The sequence below is a fragment of the Macaca fascicularis genome, chromosome 7 (assembly GCF_037993035.2).
Source record: "Macaca fascicularis isolate 582-1 chromosome 7, T2T-MFA8v1.1".
Classification (NCBI taxonomy): Eukaryota; Metazoa; Chordata; class Mammalia; order Primates; family Cercopithecidae; genus Macaca; species Macaca fascicularis.
This window is the reverse complement of record NC_088381.1, coordinates 38,631,459-38,652,703: the sequence shown is the minus strand read 5'-3', so window position 1 is coordinate 38,652,703 and position 21,245 is coordinate 38,631,459. Positions and strand designations below refer to the sequence as shown.

The following is a 21,245-nucleotide window of genomic DNA, read 5'->3' as shown; positions in this document are numbered from 1 at the left end:
CCTGCTTCCTGTTTTCATATGGCCTGCAAGCTAAGGATAATTTTTACATTTTTAAATGGTTGAAAAAACCCCAAAATAATAATAATATTTCACGACATGAAATCTACATTTCGGTGACCACAGATAAAGTTTCATAGGAACACAGCCACACTTACTCCTTTCCACACTGTCTAAGGCTGATTTTGTACTATAGCGTCAGACCTGAGCAGCTGTGATGGAGACATTTGGCCCTCAGAGCCTAAACTGTTTACTATCTGACCCTTTACAGAAAAAGTTTGCTGATCCCTGGGATAAAGTCTGGGAATTGACCCCTGACTTTTCACCATCATGGGTCAACCATACGACTGATCATAAACTTTAGATTTTCTGTGTGTTATTATGCAGATCAAGTGTAGCTTTTGCAACTTCCCATCTTTTCAGTCTTAGGGAGCATACAACCAACTAGCCACCACCAAAGTTCCTGCAGGGTCGACCCTCCTGATTTCCACTCCCTCCCTGCTGCCCAGTCTGGTGACCATGCAGAGCTTGCCTCTGCTGCTCTGAGATCCCATCATCCCCACCGAGCCCACTGAAACCAGGAGGTCCATGTAAACAGAGCACCTCCTACTCTCATCCCCCCAGGTGTGGATGACAGTGACCATAGGTCCTTTAATGGATCTATGAGGAGCCAGACCCTCTTCACCAATGAATGGCTTTGCTGATGACAGTGTCCTCTGGGACCTCCTGGGGGCATAATGAGGGGGTGGCTGATCAGATCCCCCATAGTAAATCCATTCTTACTTTACTTTTCCCCTAAGCCTTTGGGTTCTTTCTTCTGTATTTTATAAAGGAAGTGTTGGCAACTCAACTTGATTTAATAAAGGCCACAAGTGAGTCCAGGCTTCAGTCAACCAGCAAGGAAAGCTGTGGGGGCCACTCCCAACTGTTCAAACTAAAACTTTAAATCTGGACTGTGTGGTACATTCACCCATATTGGGGTGTTCTGTCAATATGAATCAGATCAGTTGGTTGATAGTGTTTTTCAGATCATCTATATTCTTGCTGATTTTCTGTATACTTTTTCTATCCATTACTGAATGTTCAACTAGAATTACAGATTTGTGTATTCATATCCACAGATCTTTCAGTGTTTGCCTCATTTAAAGTACTTTTGTTATATGCATAGTATGTCTTTTTGGATAGTTGACCCCTTTATAATCTTATAATATTATCTTGATAATATTCCATGTTCTGAAGTCTACTTGATCTGAAATTAACATAGCAACTCCAGCTTTCTCTTGGTTAGTGTTTATGTGGTATATTGCTTTCCATCCTTTTATTAACCTATATCCTTATATTTAAAGCAGATTTCTTGCAACTGGAATATAGTTAGCTCTTGCTTTTTAAATCTACTCTGACAATCTCGTATCAGAAATTAACATGTATGTTTAAATTATTCACATCTCAAGTGATTATTGATATGATTGGGTTAAAAATTACTATCTTGCTAGTTATTTTCAATTTGTTTCATTTGCTTATTCCCCCCCCCATTTTTTTTTTTTTTTTTTGCCTTCTCTGAGTTTAATTGAACATTTAAAAATTCCATTTTTATCTCCTCTATTGACTTATTTACATCTCTTTTAAAAACTTCTTTGGTGGTTCACCTAAGTTTTATAATACACATTTTAAAATAATCTAAGTCTACCTTCAAATAATACCATACCAGTTCCAATGCAGTGAGGATCTTATAAATATTCCCAGTTCCCACCTCCTATCCTTTGTGCCACCATCATCATACATTTCACTTTTACATATTCTCCTTTCTCTTAACACAAACTACATTGTTATTGTTAGTGCTTTAAATGGTCAAATTTTTAGAGCAATTGAAGATAAGGAAAATATTTTATTTTACCTTCATTTACTACATTTTTGATGTTCTTCATTTCTTTGTGTAGTTCCAAGATTTTTGTTGTTGTTGTTGTTGTTTTTGAGATGGAGTCTTGCTATGTCACCCAGGCTGGAGTGCAGTGGCATGATCTCGGCTCACTGCAACCTCTGGCTTCCAGGTTTAAGCGATTCTCTTGCCTCAGTCTCCCGAGTAGCTGGGATTACAGGTGTGCACCACCACACCCGGCTAATTTTTGTATTTTCAGTAGAGACAGGGTTTCGCCATGGTGTCAGGCTAATCTTGAACTCCTGACCTCAGGTGATCTGCCTGTCTCGGCCTCCCAAAGTGCTGGTATTACAGGGGTGAGTCACTGTGCCTGGTTGAGCACTCAAGTTTTTAACTGTATCACATTCTTTCTCCTTGAAGAATTTCCTTTGATATTTTTTGTAGTGTAGGTCTGCTAAAAATGAATTCTCTCAGTTATTGTTTATCTGCGAAAGTTTATTTTTCATTCATGCTGAAGGATAGTTTCACTGGATAAAGAATTTTAGGTTAACGGATTTTTTTTTCTTCAGCGTTTTAAAGATATCATCTTATTGTCTTTGTTTGCATGGTCTGATAACATGCCTGCTCTGTTGTTTTCTTTGTTTCTCTATCCTGTATCTTTTTCTCAGGGTGTGTTAGATTTTTTCTCTTTTTCTTTGATTTTCAGCAGTTTGGATATGATATTCTTAGGTGTGAGGTGTGTGTTTCTTAAAAAAATCTTGCTTGATGTTTTTTGAGCTTTTTGGATCTGTGTTTTGCTGTCTGTTACTAAATTTGGAAAATTCTTAGCTATTATTATTTCAAATATTTGTTTTGCCACATTCACTATTTTTTCTTCTAGAGTTTTTATGTGCATGTCCGACCACTTTATGTTGCCCATAACTCTTGGGTACTCTATTCTTTTTGTTCACTCTTTTTTTTCTCTTTGTATTTCAGTTTGCATAATTTTTTGACATGTTTTCAAATGGATAGGGTTTTTTCTTGGTTGAGTCTGATAATGAACCCATCAAAAGTATTCTTCAATTTAATCCCTGTGTTTGTGATTTCTAACATTTTCATGTGATTCCTTCTTATAGCTTCTGTCTCTCCTGAAATTACCTATCTGATCTTGAATGCTATCTACCTTTTAAATTAGCATCTTTAACATATTAATCATAGTTAATTTAAAATTTTTTGTGTCATATTGGAGCCTGGTTCTGATGATTGCTTTGTCTCTTCAGATTCTTGTTTCTTGCCTTTTTGTATGCTTGTATATTTTTGTTGAAATCCAGACATGTTGAATAGAACATTAGGCACTGATGTAAATAACTTCTATGCTTGGAGATCAGTGTACTTTTCCTTCTGCTTAGCCATTAGTGTAGAGCCTTGTGTTACTCTAGTAAGGAATTGGGTTGGATTTAAAAACTGTTGTTGCCTCAGTTACCTCTGTGCATCAGCAGCTTCAAATTCCTCTAGTGATACCTTATTTTAGTCTCTTTGCTTGTCTTTGAGTCTTTCTTCTACACCATTCCCTAGTTAAGTGTGTGCTGCTGCAGCTCTCCCAGCTGTATTCTTCTGTTATTTTTACTTGATGCTTGTTGGTATGGTGGTAAGGGGCCAGGGAAGAAGGTATTCTCCGATGATCTGATTAAGCCTAGTCTATGAAGCTGAGACTAAATCTGTGAACCGCAGGTACTGTGAATAGGAAACCTGTGGGTTTCCAAACTGTGACTTTCACAGGTGTTCCTGCCTCTCCTCCAGACATCAAGCTGGGCCTGTCTGATATTCCTGCTTTATCTTTACTCTCATGCTTGCCTCCCCCAGCTGAGGTTGGTTTCCACCAGTGCCCTCAGATACCCATTTTGATGACCTTCCCCATATAGACTGAGACTTTTCTTCTTTTGCAAAAGTAGGGAAGACAGTCCAGGTGGAGCTTCTACAGTGGCTGCTGTTGCCCTCCAACCCTAAGAGATGGACTTTCTCAGGCTTCTCCCTGTCTCCTCTGTGAGAGCCTAGAGGAGTTCCTGGAAGAGAGACCTACAAAAAGTTGGAATGCCACCTCCCATCTTTGTCCCGAAGGGCTTCACACTCATACTGGCCCACAATTTGTTAAAAATTTCTAGTTAAATATTCTCTGTTTTGTACAACATTTGACATCATATATTCCAGGTAACAAATGTTTAGGTCTTGTTTCTCCCTACAGGTAATTGTCTCTCTAGTTTTTAGGTTAATTATTTGCCTTGCAATTTTAATTCTCTGCTGGGTCAAGAAAAGTCATTAGTTTGCAGCGTGTCCATCTTTTTCCTAGTTAGTAAAAGGGAGAACACCCTTTTATTTATTTATTTTTTTTTAGCTCTCTGTATCTCTAAGGTGAAACTGAAGATCTCAGTGTTATAAGAATTGAAACCATCTATTCCCCGCCCCGCTACATAGTGTGGACTCTGACGACTGAAACTACTTATCCTCCACACAACCTATTGTCTGCATGAACATGGCTTTATATTTTATTGTCTTTATTAGCATAACTTTATTATTCCAAAATACTCTTGCCCAGACAAATAACTTGATTTTTAATTACGGTAACTTCCTGAAAGTTCCATCAACTCCAATAGAAAGCATCAAAAGACAGTTGATGCCCTAAGATTCTGAATCCCTCACCTCAAAATCCTCACCTTGTGGTTTCCACTAGTATGTCATGATCCTAAAGTGTATATCAGGATCCTTCCCCAATTTTAATCAAGTCTTTCCCCAACCCTACTTTGAAAGACCTACTGGAATCCAACCTTCCTATTCTTAATAAAATCCTACATTACTTTTCCCTCCAAGATGCTATGAAAGTTCTGTTGAAGTGATATTCTCCCTTACATATGAAAGCAAAAAACTTGGCTTTGTATTATCAGTTGATGATATTTGGGGAGCATATTTGAAAAAACTTTAAGTTGCATTTCTCTTATCATTTTGCTTTTATCTCTTGCCTATTTTTCTGTAGGGTTATTGATCATTTTTAGAAACTCTTTGTGTATTAAGGGTATCAACTCTTTAGCTATGATAAAAGTTACTAATATTTTTTCCAGTTGTCATGTATCTACCTTGTCGTTTGTTGGAGTTTTTTACCATTAATTTTTTTTAATGTGGTCAGCTTTATCAATCTTCCTTACCTTGTCTGGGTGTTGAGTCATAGAAAGATTTTCTGCATTCACAGCTTACAGAGGAATTCACTCATATTTTCTTTAAGTATTTGTGTCGTTTTATTTATTTTTGCATTAATATCTTGTCCATGTTGAAAGTATCTTGATAAATTGTGACAGTAATAAATAGGATTTTATCTTTTTTCCATGTAGTTATCTGGTTATCTCCAATACTGGAATATTATAAAGTCCAACTCTTTCTCACTGATTTGATATGCCCCTATACCAATTCAAAAATAATATTTAATAGAAAATAATAAGCTGATTCTAAAGTTCACATGGAAGACCAAGTGTGTAGGCTAGATCCCCCTCCAAAATATTTTGCCAAAAATAACAATAAAAGGTCACTTACCCTACCAAATATCAAAATATAATGAAAAACTGCAGCAATTAGAACAGCATGATACTGACATTGGACCAGAATTAAAGATCAAAGAACCATTAAAAAAAAAAAAAAAGAAAGAAAACAGAACCCTGTGTAGTTAAAAATGAAGTTTATGGCGATATGGTTTGGCTGCGTCCCCACTTAAATCTCATCTTGAATTCTCATGTGTTGTGGGAGGGACCTGATGAAAGGTAGTTGAATCATGGGGGCAGGTCTCTCCCATGCTGTTCTCGTGATAGCGAGTGAGTCTCACGAGATCTCATGGTATTATAAGGGGGAGCTTCCTTGCACAAGCTCTCTGTTTGCCTGCTGCTATCCACATAAGACATGACTTGTTCCTCCTTGCCTTCTGCCATGATTGTGAGGCCTCCCCAGCCACATGGAACTGTAAGTCCAATAAACCTTTCTTTTGTTAATTGCCCAGTCTCGGATATGTCTTTATCAGCAGCGTGAAAATGAACTAATCCATATGGTAAAAGCGGTTTTAAATCTTTGGGGGAGAGAATGGATACTACTTACTAAATTTTATCAAGACAACTAGCTGTCTTTTTATAAAGAGAGTTTATTTCTGGTTTGTTTGTGTACATATGGAATGTTACAGTCAGAGGAAATTTTGGGCCTTCCCTTTTGATCCATGGATTTACTAGCTTAATACCTCATATATTGAGACTCCTTTTGGAGTGTCGCCAGAGAAAATTAGAGGGATCTTAGGCTTAAAAGCATAAACAAATTTATTATGATGGTATGTGATGATGTGAGAGTAAACACATAAGTATGATTGATTGACAGGGATGAAGTAGAGAAGTGAGCTGAGCACTTCTGGTAATATCAGTTACACCCAGATAAGCTCTTGTGAAAGGAAGTGCTTAACTTAGCAATAACCTGCTCTTCAGCTGTGCCAAGTACTTAGCAGAGTGCTGGGAACTCCAGGATGCAAATACTGTCCTATAACTGGAAGCAGCAGCAGTTTACCTTTAGGGGGCCCTCCGTCTGTCTGGCTGAGAATATACCAGATGGGTCTAATTGTGTACTGCCTTCTGGCTTCCCCATCCCTACTCCCAGCTCTCTGGGGCCAAGGGGTAGCAGAAGGCAGCAATTAAGTAAACTTGGGTGTTTTTTTTTTTTAACTCTTGATATAAATTTATGTTCTTTATCATTAGGTCTAACCGAATGTAAACAGAAAGAAGATACGTTGTAGTGAAACTGCATAAACAGAAAGATACAGAGAAAACCTTAAAAGAAGTGACTGGGAGGAGAGGAGGAAAAGAGATGGTAGCTAGAAGAAGATTTAGGAAAGAGGGAGGGTTTTTTGGTTTTGTTTGTTTTGTTTCTGAAAGTAAAGGTAATTTGAGGCAACTTATGCTGAGGAGGAGGAAACTACTTTTTTAAAAAAGTTTAATACAGAGGAGAAAATTCTGTCCACAGCATCATGATGACCACAGCTTCAGTTATCATTTAAGCTACTAGTCCTAGACCTCTCCTTCAAGATCTATGTTTTTAACTATCTATGGGACTTTAGCCTTATCTGTAATGTCTGAATTTCTTAAAAGGAGAATCCATTAGTGTATTTAATGAGTCATTGGAAATTAATTTAAACCCAATATAGGAAAGAAGAAAGTTACAAATGATGAGATCAGAGTCTAGATGACATAAGGAATAGTCTGGAATAGAGAGGAGTGAGTAGGGAAATGAGAGTAAAGATACAAGAAAATGCATGCACAAAATGCAGCGAAGTGTAGCGTCCTTCTCTGTGAAGCAGTATGCACATTCTCCCACTCTCTGGGCACCCGTGTGAATGACCTTGTCTACCGTTGAGGGTTGGAAGTGCTTCTCAGGTGTTAGTGAAAGGAAGTGTGGCCAGGTCTCATGCTCCACCTATTGGTAAATTAAATTTGTTTAGCCATTTCTGGCTGTGTGTAGCCGTTTCTAGGAAGCTATCATGCTACAATCTGTGAATGAGAGCACCTCTTCTAATCTGAACCTAGAAAAGTTTTTGCAGGGTAGCTTGCCATTATGACCTGGCAGGGGTGTATTGGATGAGTCTACTTGGCTTAAAAGACTAGGAACTGAGTGGAAAAATGAGAGAGGAGCTCATCTGCTGAGTGTAAGGGAAGTCAGGGATTGTGGAGCTGAGAGGGGGCTGAGGATGATATATGATAGGAAAAGTTGCTGACCAACTATCTAAAAGAATATCTGTTAGCATCAAGGCCTCAAATGATGTTCTCAACATCTTAATTTCCTGTTTTATTTTACATAAAATATCTTAACTTCAGGAACTCTGTAGTACTACTGAAAAATGATTACGTTTCTGAATTTTCCCAAGAACATGTGTATTTCAAACAACTTGCTTACAGTATCAGCGATTCAGGAACAGTCAATATTTGTACTGCCCTTTGTTACTTAATGTTGCAAATCATTGTCTATCAGAGTGAAATACGAGCAATTTTCCTGTCGCCTGAATATTCTTCTTTTTTCTACTGCAGACATTATCTTAGGTTTTTTGTTTTGTTTTGTTTTGTTTAGAAGGAAGCCAAAGTAGACTATGTGACCCAACATGATGATGAAGAACGTAGTTCCGGGAGAAAGGTGCTCAGGATGTGAGTCTCGATTTCACTGTTAATAGCCGTCTGAACTGACAAGCCATTCAACTTCTCTGGATTCATTTTCCTCATCCTGTATGATGTGAATAATAATAGTTTGGGTCTCTTAGCAGTATTGTGAGGAGGAAATGAAACAACCCATGCAAAGTACTTTGCATAGTGCCAGGATTTAGTAAATACTGAATATATCCTGGCCATATATATATGTGTATGTCATAAACATTAAAAATATTCTGGGTAATCTGTGAATTAATAAAAGACAAATCAGGATTTTAGACCTTGAAGGGGACAGCTGAGATCATTTATACTAGGATGGCTACTATCTGGCTTATTTTCCATCATTCTTTCCCACCCTATTCATTACAGGCCTCACTAACTGATCCCAGCATTCTTTCCCACTGATGTCAAAAGGATTTTAGAATCCTCAATACAGTATTTTATCTGGTCACTACTAACTGATTGGAGTGGATCCTTGAGATGAAACTCATCTGCCACCTCTAGCTGTTCTCAACAGATAAGGAAGTGACTTTCCTAATGTGACATGGTTGATTATTGTTAGAGCCTGGACAAAAATCCAGTCTCTTGTTACATAGAGGATTATACTCATCTTTGTGCAGAATTTACAGCTTTACATAATATAAACTCTTAAAAGAAATAAAAATGTCCTTAAAATACAAATATCCTTTTTATGAAGAAAAGGGATATTTGGAAGAAAACTTTGTGGGCTAAAGAAAATGGAACATGAGAAATTATTCTTGTCCATATTTTAACTCTTCAATCTTGCTTATTGGTCACGATTTGGCTAATGAAAGAAATTAAGTTGACTGCAGAAACCAGACATTTTGCACTATTCCAAGATACTTCATCCATTTACTTATTCAACAGATATATATTTGATGTCAGTTTTGTACCAGGCACTATACTAAGTGCTGGGAATGTACGGATGATCAAAATATGACCTCAACCCTTAGTAACATCAAGAGACAATAAGGAGACAGACATGAACAAAACTGGAAGCATCAGCAACGTGCACTTCAATAAAGGCATGTAGAGGGGACCATGGGAACAAATTTGGTCTATTCTACCCAGAGCGATAAAAAGCAGTGAAGGCTGCTTGAGTTTGAAAACTTTAATGAAAATTAACCTCATAACCAAGAGATTCTAGGAAATGTTAGTAACCATTACTGACAAGTCAGGAATTGTATTTTTGAATGAGAAAATATTTACGGATTTGAATTTACTTCACTAAAAATTAGTCTTAGTAGGCCATGTGGTTTTATTAATGGCAGGCCATAGAAAATGTTGCTACCTGCTCTAAGACTAACAGAATAAAGTAATATTTACCATAATCACATTTTGGGGAGCAGATTATTTTGTATATGTGGCTGAGGGACAAATATACTTCCTGGTCTAACAGGCTCTCCTTGTGTGTCTGTAGGACTGATGTCAGGGAGTTCACAGTCTGACCCTGGGTGGACCTCATATGGCCCAAACCTGCGTGAAACTACCTGCAAAACCAGACTGATGCTTTACCCCATTTGACGTCATGGCCTTAAAGTCAAATTTGCTTACCCTTATTCTTTTATGGTTAAACACACTCTGGTTATTGTTCTCTGCTTAGGGAACAAGATAAAAAGCCTCTATCCTGAAAACCCGGGTTATAAACACACCCACAGTCACTACAGAGCAGCCATCCAGATGCCCTTGGGGAACTGGTAGTCATTGAAACCCAGAGCCAAGTAGCTCACCCAACATGTTAAGGCTAAAGTTGGTAGACTGACTTTTAAAAGTGCTTTTCCACTCTCTTTGGCAAGAGTAAGGGGGAAGTGCCTTCATTCGCAGGCCAAGATAATCAACCTTGCCTCAAGTTCCATGTATAATGAAAGGTTCTACCACAATGTAGGTCATGACAAAATGTCACTGGCCTAGATTCTCTGCTGAATCAACACCATTAAGAGATGCTGACCCAGTTTCCACGTGCCCTTCACTTTCTGTTTTTTTTTTTTTTTTTTTTTTTTTTTTTGAGACGGAGTCTCGCTCTGTCACCCAGGCTGGAGTGCAGTGGCCAGATCTCAGCTCACTGCAAGCTCCGCCTCCTGGGTTTACGCCATTCTCCTGCCTCAGCCTCCCGAGTAGCTGGGACTACAGGCGCCCGCCACCTCGCACGGCTAGTTTTTTTGTATTTTTTAGTAGAGACGGGGTTTCACCGTATTAGCCAGGATAGTCTCGATCTCCTGACCTCGTGATCCGCCCGTCTCGGCCTCCCAAAGTGCTGGGATTACAGGCTTGAGCCGCTGCGCCCGGCCCACTTTCTGTTTTTGAATTTGGATTGGTAGGTTACTGCAGAAGCTAAGAGACAAGGGTTCCATTGGGTAAAAGACTTTGTGTGGATTGTCTTGAAGCTCCATTAGGAAACCAGTGAAACGAAATTTAGAAGTGAGCCTGGGATGATCTTGGATAGCATTGTACATAGATTGGACTCTTTTTATTTTGAGGAAATTTGGCTAAAACAATTATCATTTTAACCCAATGGTAGCTCTTAGTCCCCAGTGGTGATGGCTAAGACCACTATGGGGTGGGAGCAAGGTTGGAAGGTAAAATGGATTGATAGGAATGGTAAATTGTGGGGTACAGCATGGGGTTGAGGGGTGTGGGCTGACATGCATGGGTACCCTGGGCAGGATAATAGTTTAGAGCCCCTTCAAAGAAATGCAGAACGTTTATTTAGAGGAGCACCTGCCTGGGGGAAGAGCAGTGCAACAGGCATGTTACCACTAAGAGCCTGTCCTCTCTCTGGTCTGGGCAATTCAGCTCTGGATCCAAACATGTACACTCCACTCAGCAAAGTGAAACTCCAAAGGCAGCCAAGGTATTTATTACTTGTTGTTACCAGAACGCATCCCTTGGCGTTTTACACCCCAAGTCAAGCAGCTTGTAATTGTCACAGGTGTTTGAACCAGAGTGACTCCATCTTGAATAGGTGAGATAGGAATCTGCAGGATTGGTTTTGCAAACTACAGGTCACAAAGACCCTGCTCATAAAATGAGACGTGGTGAAAATAAACAGTCAAAACTCACCAAAACCAAGATGGTGACCTCTGGTCGTCCTCACTGCTCGTTATATGCTAATTACAATGTATTAGCATGCTAAAAGACACTCCCATGACATTTTGTACCATGATATTTTGCAAATGCCATGGCAACTTCCTATATGGTCTAAAATGGGAGGAACCCTCAGTTCCGGGAAATCCCTGCCCCTTTCCTGGAAAACTCGTGAATAATCCACCCCTTGTTTGGCATATGATCAAGAAATAACCATAAACATAGTCAACTGGTAGCCCTCAGGGCTGCTCTGCCTATGGAGTAGCCATTCTTTTGTTTCTTTACTTCTCTAATAAACTCACTTTCACTTTATTCTGTGGACTCGCCCCAAATTCTTTTTTGCTTGAGATCCAAGAACCCTCTCTTGGAGTGTGGATCGAGACCCCTTTGTGGTAACATGACTACATACAGCTCTGAGAGGTGTTGCCTTAACAAGGATGTTCTCCACATCACTGCATTTCTAGCGGGGCTTCAGGGATGTGCTGAGGGGAGAGGCTGTGGTGCCGGGAGAGGAAAACCAGCAGCCTGCTCTGAGTATGCCTCAGCCTCAGAACCAGGACTCTAGCTGAGAATGGGTGGACAGGGCTGAAAGTTGAGGCCTGAGAACAGAAGAGTGGCCAGGAAGTTGTAGTAGCCAACTCTAGCTGTGGGCCTGTGCTTGCCAAACCAGTGGGCCTGTTTTGCTCAGTGCCTGTGAAGCACACAGTTTTTAAATATGATAAAACATAATTTTTAAAGAAATGTGAGCTTCAACATTCAGAGCTTTTCACACTAGTGGCAGACAGACTAAGTTCGGGTTTGACTGCTGACTTCATGCCACTTATGCACTTTATGACCCTCTCCTTCATTCATGTTTCCAGAACATCTACTCTGTGTCAGGCGCAGTTGTAGGCACTGGAGGTACAGCAGTGGAAAGGATAAACCAGCTGTCTGTCTTTCTGGGACACTATGTTCTAGTGGAGGATCAGACAATAATTAAGACAAAACTACATGTTACATTAAGTAGTGCTAAGTCTCCCTCCCTTGGGGAGGAGGGAATGAGGGGCCAGACAGGGGTGTCCCTTGTACATCTCACCCTTTGGGGTTCAGAGAATGAAGTCTCTCTTCTTCCTGAAAACTTAGGGTGAGGAATATGTGTTCCCTTCAGTGGGCGTGACGCAAGAGGCAGGAAGTATGTGGGTGATTTCAGAGCACGCTGCAGTGTTCCTAATCTATCAGTTTGATACTGTGTATCCTGGAGGGCCCATTTCTCAAGTAAGGTTGGGCCCCAGAGACTATGCTAGGAGGAAGGGGCAACTTTGCCTCCCTCTCTGACTGCATATGCACCCTTTCACTCTCTCTATCAGTTATAGCAAGATAGCAGCGTTCCTTCATTGTCAGAGACAACATTGTGTATGGCGGCAGAGCCATCCTTTTATGGTCAGTGAAATGGCAATGACCCTGACCCTGTGCTCAGCCAGAGGGACTTCATCTCTGGTGACCAGGCTGGTGACAGCTGGAGGATTCCAAGGAGAGGAGAGAGAAGGATGAGGAGGAGCAAACAATCTAGACGATGTTGGTGCACAGTAAAGGGGCATGGGAGGGACTGCTCAAGGGGACAGTGACCCTTTTGGGGGGTGATGCAAACATTCTGAAATTAGAGTTATAGTTGTAAATTTTGTGAATATACTAAAAACCATTGAATGGTACCCTTTAGAAGGGGGAATTTTGTAGTATGTGAATTATGTCTCAATTAACAAAAACAACTCTAAATTCAGCGGAAAAAAGGAAACGGGGAATTGTTCTTCTGACTTCGGCTTTTAGATTATTTTCATCACACTCCAGCCACCTTAATTATATTATTTTTGTTAACCTTACCTTCCATCAATGGAAAACACCATAAAATCAAAACCGTGTGACCAATTCTGCCCCAGAGTTTCTGGGAATTTCTGGTTCTACTTTTAATTTAGGTCTGTGGTCTAATCCCAGTGCAGTTAAAAATAACAGTGATGCACTAACAGGAAGTCAGGACCCATGCCTGTATGCAATAGCATGAATGTGAGTTACCCTGAGAACAACAGGCTTCTGAATCATGGCATGATGAGTAAGTGAAAAGAAGGCAAGTCGGGTTACGGTATTGCTGAAGCTGAGAGCCGAATTGAGCAGCCCTAACTGCTGTCTTTTGAAAAGGCCTGAGTGTTTCTACAATTAAAAGCAGTAACCTCATATTCTAAACACATGTTGGCAGCGCCGGCTTGATAGGAGAGGGAAGGGAAGCACATTGTGTGGAAAGTGAAACTTTAGTTGAGCAGGATGAAAGGGTTTTCCCACCACTTCCTATGACCGCAGTAATATCTAGAATTCAACGGGAGCTTCACATGGTTTACCTCCGGAATTACTGGGAAATTCAGCATAGGAATCTCCTGGCTACATCACTTATAAGATCTAAGGAGAGTCACATTCCCTTCCTAACCCTCTGTTTTTTCATCTGTATAGTGAGAATATTAATAGTTCATTCCGGGTAAATACATTCTGAGGATTAAATGAGAGGCTGCGTGTGCACACTGCCTGGTTCACAGGAAGATGTCCTAAGATAGTAGTAGCTCTTCTTGGCTATTAGGCAGCTCGGGGAGGTATTATGTCCTGATTTAACAGAAAAATAGTGACCAGAAAAAATGTTTCATAGATTCTTAGGGGAAGAACTGAATTATTCCCTGTTTTATCACCTGGCTAATGGACTGCTTGTCTGAAGGATAATATACAAAAGAGGCGCATAAAACCGAAGCAGAGTATGGAAGCTCCCAGAGCTGCTCTCTAGGGAGCCCTTGTTGTGACCTGTCTCCTGCCTTGTCCTAAAATCACAAACTGGCTTATGACATACCACCCTGCTCACAAACTGTAGTAGTTCCCCTTTCCTTTCACGAGAACCCCAGGGTCTCTGCTATAATGGATGAGGCCCTTCAGAGACTGGCTCTACCACTGATGGCCTCCCCTCCTGCTGCTCCTTCCCTTGGTCAGCTCCTGGCCCTTTGCCCAGATGGCCCTGTCCTCTAACCTGTCATTGCCCACTCGTCCTCAAAAGTCTATTTCAAAAGCTGCTGCCCCAGAAGCTTCTGCACTCAGCCAGGCCTGCTCCATGGGTCCTGTACTTTAACGCATCACTGACTCCTTCTTAAACGCTGAAACCCCTGGGATGGGAGAATTTTGCAGTTAAATAACTTAAAGCCTTATGAGAAACACAGAATTGGAGACTCTGAGGTCACAGATTTACAAAATACCCTTAGTTTTACTTTTAAACTTTCTTTTTGTGAGTATTAAGTCAGTGTAATCCTTTAGAAATGTTTCAGAATCTGCCTCCACTGCAATTTAAATGAGAGGCTTGCATATGCATTTATTTTATTGCTGGTTAGATGTATGCCAAGAGATACTCTGCTTGCTTGTCAATTATATGACTTGAAGCTGGTGACTCTTGTCTGCCACTTGCACCTTGTCCCAAAAATCCACTTAAATGCATGCCTTAACTCTTTGCCTTATCACTAATAGGGGAATGCAGTTATAATGCCAGGGTTTTCTGTTCCTTGTTCTTTCTATCCTCCAGCATGCACTGTAAATACCTTTACTCCTGCCCTGACACACGGGCTACCAGCTACGATTCCTTTTTTTCTGAGCTTCCTTTTTTTTTTTTTCCTAATTAAAATCATGTGTTGCTTCTGATAAATGTTTCGTTGGATGATTTCATCAGTCTAGGTGTATAGTATAGCCTATTATACACCTAGGCTATATATTAATAGTATAGCCTATTGCCTAGGAGCTATATATATGCACACATAGAGTATATTTTTATAGGCCTAGATGGTATAGCCTACTTACTACGCACTGAGGCTGTAGAGTATAGCCTGTTGCTTTTAGGCTACAAACATATACAACATGTTACTGTACTGAATATTGCAGGCGATTATAGCACAATAGTACGTATTTATATATCTAAATATATCTAAACATAGAAAAGGTACAGTGAAATTACATATTACAATCTTATGAGACCACTGCTGCATATGCGGTCCATTGTTGACTGAAACATTGTCATTCAGTCCATGACTGTATATTCAAAGAAGTGCCATGTGATGCTCTGCTTGCTGAGAAGGTGTATGGAAGCAAATATACAAATACCAGAATTTAGCAAAAAGAGAATACATGACTAGGATGCAATTGCATTATCTTAATTGGGGACAAGATGGAGAAATGCTGATTGAATTATGAGGAAGTTGGATGTGAGTATCTATTTCCCTAGGCTAGGCACAGTGGCTCATGCCTGTAATCCCAGCACTTTGAGAGGCTGACGTGGGTGAATCGCGAGGTCAGAACTTCGAGACCAGCCTGACCAACATGGAGAAACCCCATCTCTACTAAAAATACAAAATTAGCCAGGCATGGTGGAGCATGCCTGTAATCCCAGCTACTTGGGAAGCTGAGGCAGGAGAATCACTTGTACCTGGGAGGCGGAGGTTGCAGTGAGCCGAGATTGCGCTATTGCACTCCATCCTGAGCAACAACAGTGAAACTCCGTCTCAAAAAAAAAAAAAAAAAAAAAAATCTATTTCCCTACCCATGAGGTGTTTGCTCTTTGAGAATAGGGCTATAATTAATCCAGCTCTGTATCTCCAGTGCAGTCGTTACAGATTCTCTAATAAAAGTTTGCCCAAGGCTGGGGGCAGTGGCTCATGCCTGTAATCCCAGCGCTTTGGGAGGCCAAGGAGAACAGATCACCTGAGGTCAGGAGTTCGAGGCCAGCCTGACCAACATGGTGAAACCCCGTCTCTACTAAAAGTACAAAATTAGCTGGGCGTGGTGGCATATGCCTGTAATCCCAGCTACTTGGGAGGCTGAGGCAGGAGAACTGCTTGAACCTGGGAAGTGGAGGTTGCAGTGAGCCAAGATTGCGCCATTGCACTTTAGCCTGGGCAACAAGAGTGAAACTCCATTGCCAAAAAAAAAAAAAAATTTGCCCAAGGGATGAATGAGCAGGTAAAGATGGAGTCAGGATGGCTGAAGTCCAGGATGAACTTAGACTTAAAGACAATTGTAAGAACTGTAGTAAAGTCGGGCGCAGTGGCTCATGCCTGTAATCCCAGCACTTTGGGAGGACGAGGCAGGTGGATCACCTGAGGTCAGGAGTTCAAGACCAGCCTGACCAATATGGTGAAACCCTGTCTCTACTGAAAATACAAAAATTAACCAGTTGTGGTGGCAGGTGCCTGTCATCCCAGCTACCTGGGAGACTGAGGCAGGAGAATCTCTTAAACCCCGGGAGGCGGAGGTTGTGGTGAGCTGAGATCATGCCATTGCACTCCAGCCTGGGCAATAAGAGCAAAACTCCATCTCAAAAAAATAAAAAAATAAAAATAAAGAACTGTAGTAAGAACTGTTTTTATTTGGTTCAGAGCGGGAGGAATTGCAAAGGGGCAAGTCTATTGTTTGGAGTAGGTGGCGTAATTAATGTTTATGGTGACAAAGAGAATGCACAACTGTTTTTTAACTTCACTCACCTACCAAATTTAATTATTTGCAGAATGAAAAAAAACATGGAGACCAGGAAACTGAAGCTCAAGATAGGGGAAAGGAATGGCAAAACAGCGACACCACCTAATTGTTTTGAACAGCTTCCTATCCTGGTTCAAGCAAACTGCATGTAAATGAGATTGGCATGCCTGTCAGTCATCTGAGGAATTATGGAAAACAGGAAAGAACTAAAAGATTGGAGAGAGGAAAACACTGCCCAGTTGTCAAACAAGGAAAGAAGCTGGAGTCTAGAAACTCTACAACTAATTGTTAAATGAAAGTTTTGTGAACTCTCAGTCTAGTGAGTAGAAATTCACCAGAAACCAAGAACAGTTCACTGTAAATCATGCCCTTTATTTTTCTCTCTCTCTTTTTTTTTTCCTGTTGCCTAGGCAGGAGTTCTATGGCAAAATCTCGGCTCACCGCAACCTCTGCCTCCAGGCTCAAGCGATTGTCTGCCGCCTCAGCCTCCTGAGTAGCTGGAATTACAGGCATGGGCCACCACGCCCGGCTACTTTTGTATTTTTAGTAGAGAATGGGTTTCTCCATGTTGGTCAGGCTGGTCTTGAACTCCCGACCTCAGGTGATCCGCCCGCCTCAGGCGGATCCCAAAGTGCTGGGATGATAGGCGTGAGCCACCGTGCCCGGCCTATTTCTCTTTTAATAGGACTATTTGCAGGTCAGATCAGAAGCAGAAGTGTGCATTGAGCAAGTGTATCTGGATTGCAAGAAGATATTAGACTATTTCATGATAGTATGGAGACAAGTTGGAGAAATGCTGATTAAATTACGAGAGAGAGAATCTGTAACCTTTTAAAAGACAGAACCTAAAACATTATTGATTAATGAGTGGATGACAGATGGGAAGACGATTTCTAGATGCATACTGTTGCATACTGTAGATTTTAAATCTTGAATGGTCATGTACAATGTTTATATCAATGACTTGGCTGCAGAGATTTATTAAGAAATATATGATAGTGAGTTTGATGTCAGAATTAGGACATCATATGATTTCAGCAAGGTGAATATTGAACTGATTTTAGCAAGGTAGAGTGCCATGGATATATAAAGTTTTGCATTCAGGCTTTAATCATGAACCGTTCAGTAGAGAGAGAGACATGAGGCCCAACAGTAGTCCACAGACAAGCGACGTAGGAGTTTAATTGATAAGTAGCTCTGTGAGAGCCAACAGTATGTTCTGGCTACCAGAAAACTAAATTTAAACCTCAGATCATTGTTGGAAGATTTAGTATCCCATAGCCAGAAAGCAGTTAATGATCGTTTAAAAAGTAGGAGTCTGGATGGTGAAACATTCTACTCTGCGTTTTACACAGCAGACAGCACGTAGGGCACAGCATGAGGTTTGGGTGCCGCAAGGGTCCCAAAGGAACTTTGACGCACTGGAGTGTATCATAGACACCGACACGAGGATGGCCTGGAGCGCCGAAAACACCCTGTGAGGAATTATGGAAGGTCCTGGGAATGTTTAGCCTCAAAATGAGAAAACCTATGGGAAAGTGACAGACATTTTTCAGGAATCTGAGTAAGTCGGTAAGAACTAGAGGTGAGACAGCTGGCTGCCATGACTCATGCCTGTAATCCCAGCACTTTGGGAGACTTTGAGGTGTGTGAATCATTTGAATCTAGGGGTTCAAGACCAGCCTGGGCAACATAGGGAGATCCTGCCTTTATTAAAAAAGACAAAAATTAGCCAAATGTGGTGGCATACACCTGTAGTCTCAGCTGCTAGGGAGGCTGAGGTGGGGCGATCACCTGAGCCTGTAGAGGCTGAGGTTGCTGTGGGCCATGATTGTGCCACTGTACTCCAGCCTTGGTGACAGAGTGAGACCCTGTTTCAAAAAATAAAAATAATTTAAAAAATAAGTAGAAGTAAGTGGGAACTGCATAAGAAAAGAAGAACTTTCTGATGGTCAAAGCTATCTGAAAATGAAAAGAGGTATGTAGTAAGCTCCCTGGCACTGGAACTATCAGATGGACACAGCTGGATAACCCCTTACAGAGGATGAGGCAAAGTGATTTCATAGACAGGGTAGGTGTTGTGCTTGGTGTCCTCTAAGGGCCTCCCCAGTGCCAGGTTGTGTAGACACGTGGTTCTGTCCTGCACTGAGAGCAGGTGGAGGGGGCTTCTGCCAGGGGGAGGAGAGCAGACCATGTGGCTTCCTCGCTGTCCCCTCGCTGTGGGCTCTCCTTCAGCCTGCATTGGGGTTGCCCTTAGTTTCCACGGATTTCTGGAGGGGCTGATGGCTTTGCTCACTGTGCTCTCTTGTCCCTACAGCTGTCTTCTTTGGCCATCTGTAGGAACACTGGACCTCCCTGGCTCCCCTGGCCTTTGTTACGGCTTGTCTATCTGTTCTTGGACCCATTAATCTCTGAACCTGAGAGAGAACAGTGGGTGTCAGGGCAGTGAGGACTTGCTTGAGATGCCAAGAGTCTCTAGCTGAGCAGTGTTGCTCCTCCCAGGGCAGGGAGCTGGCCGGGCAACCATGACAGGATCAGGTTCCATGGCAGCAGAGAGTCAAAGACCAGAGGCATGGACCAAGCTGAAGTCTGGAGAAGACACTGACTCTGAACTCCAGGGAGATCAGAAAAAATACCAAGTCTGGAGGGGTTTGCTGGTGAGAGGCTGTGGGGCAGGCTGTAGAGCCAAGAACGGGAGTCTAGTAAAGATGGGACCAGAGCAAGAGGAGTGGGAGCCAACAGGATTACAGGAACAGCCTGGGCCACCTTTATGGGCTGAATGGGTAGGACACATGGATGGGGTGGGGCGTTGGACTAAAGGGCCAGTAGGTGGGCAGACTTCTGCAGGGAGACAGTGCTGCTGACCAAGGGACAGCAGGGCTCTGGTTTGTGTTAATGTGTGTGAATGACAGTAATGGAAAGGGATTAAACTTTAATTACTCCTCGACAGTCAAACAAGTGAAATGAGATCATCCCTGGGGAGTAGAGGCAGTGCCTGGTGACACAAGCCTTGAAGTCAGAGTGACTCAGGTTTTAATCCCGGCTCTGACATTCATCAACTACATGTCCTCGGGCATTTAACTCCTGGAGTCTCTGTGTCCTCTCCAGTCTAAAGGGGACAATAATACAAACTCTCATGTGGCAGGGAGGAGTAAGTGGCTCTCAGGTGCCCCATGGAAAACACGTGCCCGGCAACGTAAGTTAGAACGGGCTCTTTTCCCTTCCTTTGCTTTTATGTTTTCCTTTCTTCTTTTTCTCTTATTTTTGCAACTGTGATTGGCTGGCAGAAGCTGGAGCCATGCCTTGTTTCTAAGCAGGGTCGAGGCAAACACTCCTGTAGAAAAACCTGACAAAGGAGATCGAGACCATCCTGGCGGAACACGGTGAAACCCCGTTTCTACTAAAAATACAAAAAATTAGCCGGAGGCCGGGCGCGGTGGCTCAAGCCTGTAATCCCAGCACTTTGGGAGGCCGAGACGGGCGGATCACGAGGTCAGGAGATCGAGACCATCCTGGCTAACATGGTGAAACGCCGTCTCTACTAAAACATACAAAAAACTAGCCGGGCGAGGTGGCGGGCGCCTGTAGTCCCAGCTATGCGGGAGGCTGAGCCAGGAGAATGTCGTGAACCTGGGAGGCGGAGCTTGCAGTGAGCTGAGATCCGGCCACTGCACTCTAGCCTGGGTGACAAAGCAAGACTCCGTCTCAAAAAAAAAAAAAAAAAAAAAAAAAAAAAAAAAAAAAAAATTAGCCGGGTGTGGTGGTGGGCACCTGTAGTCCCAGCTACTCGAGAGGCTGAGGCAGGAGAATGGTGTGAACCTGGGAGGCGGAGCTTGCAGTGAGCCGAGATCGTGCCACTGCACTCCAGCCTGGGCGACCCAGAGCCAGACTCTGTCTCAAAAAAAAAAAAAGAAAAAAAGAAAAACCTGACAAAGAGGGAGAGACTGGAGTCAGTTGATCCATGGCAGGAAGTCAGTGCCACTAGTGTTGTCCTTCCAGAGCCATCTCCTTCCAGGGTTGAATATCCCCTTGTCCATGAATGGAATGCAGTCTCCAGCAACATGGTGGTTGTAGCTAATAACTGTCTCTCAAGAAAAACCACCTGTAGCTCCAGGGGAGTTCATTTCAATGGGATTTTTCTGTCTTTTCTATTCCCATGTCAATGCGTCTTCAGACTCTCTCTTCTTCATGATACCAACTATGCAGGCCAGCTTCCTTGTCTTTACCCTGTTCCCTTTCTTCTCAGACTATTCCCATATCCCTTGCTCAGTAGACAAGCAGTGATCTGCTCTGTCCTCCTCCATTCACAAACGTCCAGGGTTTATATTTTTAGGAAGGTGCTGCAAAAATATACACCCCCTTTCAAAATAAATAAATACTCCTTTTAAATGATGAAGAAACAAAACTGTAGATCAAAATGTACACTTGGGGGTTGTCACCCAGCCAGCATGAAGGAACACATAATCACAGCACAGGTATGCACTGCGTTAATGATGGAAAGCTTCCTTCTCATCTTACACAAGCTTCCGGTCTTCCATTTGGGGGGCAATGTAGAGCAG

At 41.9% G+C, this 21,245-nt stretch overlaps 1 long non-coding RNA gene across 2 annotated transcripts in view; it reads left to right on the top strand.

Moving 5' to 3' along the window:
* Window positions 1–20,102, top strand: part of LOC102146703 (uncharacterized) — a 30,450-nt gene extending 10,348 nt beyond the window's left edge. The window contains exons 3-4 of one of the 2 annotated variants that reach the window (XR_010588090.2): window positions 7,988–8,061; window positions 16,715–20,102. This is a non-coding gene — a long non-coding RNA (uncharacterized lncRNA). The remainder of the gene's footprint in view (window positions 1–7,987; window positions 8,062–16,714) is intronic. The other variant, XR_010588091.2, reaches the window with a different exon arrangement.
* The last annotated feature ends 1,143 nt before the right edge of the window (window positions 20,103–21,245 follow it).